Raw genomic sequence first — 4,222 nt, forward strand, 5'->3', positions numbered from 1 at the left:
AGTTGTCTCCAGTTTGGTTATGCGTGGCCTAATTGCCCCGTAATTGAGAACACAGGGGGCTTCCAGAGGATGCGAAGCACGTCTTTCTTTGCCCACTTTGGGTTGTCCATCAACCCAGGCAGGACTTGAGCATCTGTTCCAAGGAGGCCTCAGCCCAACAATCCCTTGGGGGAAAGAGCAAGACATGGGAAAACAATGTATTTAATTTCTAGGATAGAGAGAAAGATGGCAGGGAGATTTATTGCACGCTCAGTCACAAGCACACAGAGTGCAGATGCAACAGGTCCCTCCTGCTAATGAAGGCCAAGGACTGGATCGTTTTGCCGAGAGAAGCTTTCCTCCCTTGTCATGCTAGAACTGGAGGACGTCCAATGAAAGGGAATGTGGGAAGACAGGACAGATGAAAGACAGGATTTCTTCATGTGCCACATAAAGCGCGGCACTTGCTGCCACAGCTTGAGTGGCTGTGGAAGAGGACGGGACCAATTCCTAGAGGAGAGGGCTATGGATGATAGCTAGCCAGGAAGGAGACTGGGCTCTGCCTCCCCCCCCCCCCCCCGGCCTCTGCTGCTGGGAGGGGAGGAGGCTCTTGCGCTCCTGTCCTGCTTGCAGGCTTCTCCTTGAGGCACCTGGGCGGCCACTGCAAGAACCAGATGCTGGACGACATGCCCCCCCCCCCCCGCCTCATTCAGCAGCCTCTTCTTGTAAAAGTTGAGAGAAATGGGGGTGGGGACAGCAGTGAAGAGAGCAGAGAGCAGCTTGGTTTTTGAAGCTGCTTTCCATTTTTCAAGAAATGGATTCTCCAGCATTCATTGCAAGACAATAAAAACAGCTGACAATAAGCGCTGCAGTAAGTAATGAACGCTTCAGGAGTGTAGGTAATTGTTCAATTAAGATTAACACATTACCAAAGTCCTATATTCACTCCCCCTCTCCAGCTCTTTATTCTCCTATTGTAATTTAGGAACGTCAAGAAGGGATTTTAAAGCCCCTCCTGTCAAGGCAACACACAATCATTTTTATTATCATCAGATCCCTCCCATTTCCCCTCCCCTGGCATAACAAAGCGAGACAGACTGGTGGGGGAGGGGGAGGCAGGAACATCAGAGGGAAGAAGAAGCCAAAGACAGGAGGAGAGAAAGGAGGAGGGATGGGGCCCAGAGAAGTTGCTGCCACCCACATTCTCACTTCTGCAAAACTCTGAAAGGAAAGGGAGGGGGGGTCTTCCCCTGATTTTGCTCCCCCAACTTAAATTAGGGCTGCCGTGTTTAATTGATTCATTGGCTCCACTGATGCACACAACTTTTGGACAAAAAGCTCCCCTTCCAATAAAATGGTCAGATTTGTTTGTTTAAGTGTTTTATTACAAGACAGATGCAGAGTAAACAGGAGTGTGTACGTAGCATTAGAGTAAAATCCAAAAAGTACTTTTTTTGCTTCAGAACTGTTGGCTTACTCATACGTAGATTTACGCAGATGTAGATTAGTCAGCTAGTCAACTGAAACTCTTAATTAAGGGGCTTGAGCCCCACCTGCAACCTGTTTAAAGCAGTATCATACCACTTTAATGAGAAACAAGGAATCCCAGGAACTGTAGTTTCTTCAAGAGGCTGAGAGTTGTGAGGCGGCCCCCTCTCCCCATCTCCCCCTCCCACAGCTACAATTCCCAGAGTTCTCTATGGGAAGATGGAAAATTGCAACTCTGCAAGGGGAATAAGCTACTGTGACTGCTTTAAAGGTGTGGGCCAGATGGGGCCCAAGTCCCTTCATTAGGAGTATCAGTTGACTTGGGGGAGGGGCAAGATTTATTTAATAGAGCAGCAGCCCTAACTCTTGCAATGCTTTTGCACTGGGGAGCCCACAGGGGTGTGTGTGTGAAGAGCACCCGCTGTGTCAGGTTGTGAGATAAAGCCTTCATGCGACACAAGTCTGAGCCTGTGAAAACAGGTCTGGGGACTCAATGTAGTGAACCCTGAAGCCCATGAAACACCACAAAGCCTCTGGGACTGCAATGGGGGTTTATTTTGGCCAGTTCTTGCAAGTTCCTGGGATTTGTGGGCAGCACCACACCTGACAGGTGAAAAGTGTTGCCCTGGTGATGTGATGTCCCCCCGGGGCCTCAAGCATTGCTCCCCCCCCCCTGGCCTGGGAGGAGGTCACAAAGCACATTCCAGGCCACAGTCAATATGACGTGCCGATATATTGCCCCAAAGCCACAAACATGGCGCTGCATTAACAGTTCTGGGTGATAAACAAGTATTGACATCTTCTATAGTCAATGCAGGAGTGAACTGACCTTTGCAGCCCATGCTAAACTGACACACAGCAAAAGCCAGCACAAACACACACACACACACACACACACACACACACCAGCAGGAGGAGAGAGCAAGGGGACTGGAAACTTTAACAGGAATATAGAAGAGTGGTTTTTTTTATTAAAAAAAATGCAGGTTCTGCTTGTTATGAGAAAGTACTTGAATACTGAATGACGGCATCGCCCCATGGATTAAAAGCACTGCAATAACACTTTAACTGCCACGGCTTCCGTCAAGGAATTCTGGGAGCTGAGAATTATTAGGGGGCTCCTGTTATCCTCCCAGAGTTACAATTCCCAGGGTGGTCTAACAATCAATTCCTCTTCCAAGGGAACTCTGGGAATTGTAGCTCTTTGAAGGGAACAGGCGGCTCTGAGCGACTCTCAGCACTCTTAACAAACCAAGCTCCCAAGTTTCTTTGGGAAAAGTCATGCCTGTTTAAAATAGTATCCTAGCGCTTCAGCTACATGGCCTGATGCACAAGATCACATGATGTTGCCTTAAACTGAGTCAACCCATCTTCACCCACCTGGCACACTACCAATGTTTTGGATTACAACTCCCCCCCCCTGAAACCCCCAATTCAAAAGACCTGCAGCCCCCAGCCAGCTCTGACAGACCTGCTCACGACAAACAAAGGAGGAGTCGGAGGCAGCAGGCAGTTGAGCAAATTAGATAAATTTGAAGGTTAATTTTGGAAAGGAACATTCAATCAAAGTGAGAGATGAACGGAGGCTCCCCCCTCCCCGTTTAAATTCTTTTCTGAGCTGTGCAGTTTTACAGTAGCTGCCTCCTGAGACCTGCTTCCCTTGAAATTATTTTTATCCTCCTGACTGTATTTTGATCAGGCCAGGTCTGCAGGGGGGAAATGCTGCTATCCCCTGACATGTTATAAAGCAGGGTAGGCAGGGGCGTACCCAGGATCAAAACTAGGGGGGGCAAGGGGCGGGGCCAAGGCACGGGAGGGGAGGGGCCACAAAGTGGGAACATGGGCGGGGCTACAGAGCCCAGGTGAAACTGACTCCGGTCTCACCTAGGCGCCGCGAAGCTTTTTGCAGTCGGAGGCACCGGGGCTCCGCTGACAGCACACAGCCAGGGCGCTCACTCTGGCCTGCCGGGCTGCCCCCGGTGCACTATGGCCAGGACCCCGGCGGAGCGCGCAGCTGTGGGCGAGAGCGGCGCTGCCGGCGGGGCTGATGGGCAGAGGAGGAGCACAGCCCAGCGGAGCGCGAGTTCGGCGTTCCTGCCCGCCGTGCCGCACCCTCCAGCTTCCCGTCGCTCTCTCTGGTTCCCTGCCGTGCTTGGCCTTGCCGGAGGGAGCGACGGGGAGCTGGAGGGAGGGCGCGGTGCGGTGGGCGGGAACACTGAACTTGCGCTCTGCCAGGCTGTGCTCTGCCTCCGGCTCTGCCCACCAGCCCTGCTGGCAGCGCCGCTCTCACCCACGGCTGCACTGGCCTTGCTTCTAGGGGGGGGCAGCTGCCCCCTGCCCTGCGCTGGGTATGCCCATGAGGGTAGGCAACCTAAGGCCCGTGGGCTGGATGCGGCCCAATCGCCTTCTCAATCCGGCCCACGGATGGTCTGGGAATCAGTGTGTTTTTACATGAGTAGAATGTGTCCTTTTATTTAAAATGCATTTCTGGGTTATTTGTGGGGCATAGGAATTTGTTCACCCCCCAAAAATATAGTCTGGCCCCCCACATGGTCTAAGGGACGGTGGACTGGCTCACAGCTGAAAAAGGTTGCTGACCCCTGTTATAAAGCCTCATAACTCTTGGATGCTTGGGAGATAAAGCCTTCTGTGCTACTTCCTGCCGAGTGTATTTTGGAGTCAGGCAAGGAGCCTAGACACAGTTTTCGCAGGCATTGACACCATCAACATTTCTGCCTATTCTGCTGCGTAAGTT

The sequence above is a fragment of the Zootoca vivipara genome, chromosome 13, assembly GCF_963506605.1.
Source record: "Zootoca vivipara chromosome 13, rZooViv1.1, whole genome shotgun sequence".
NCBI lineage: Eukaryota > Metazoa > Chordata > Lepidosauria > Squamata > Lacertidae > Zootoca > Zootoca vivipara.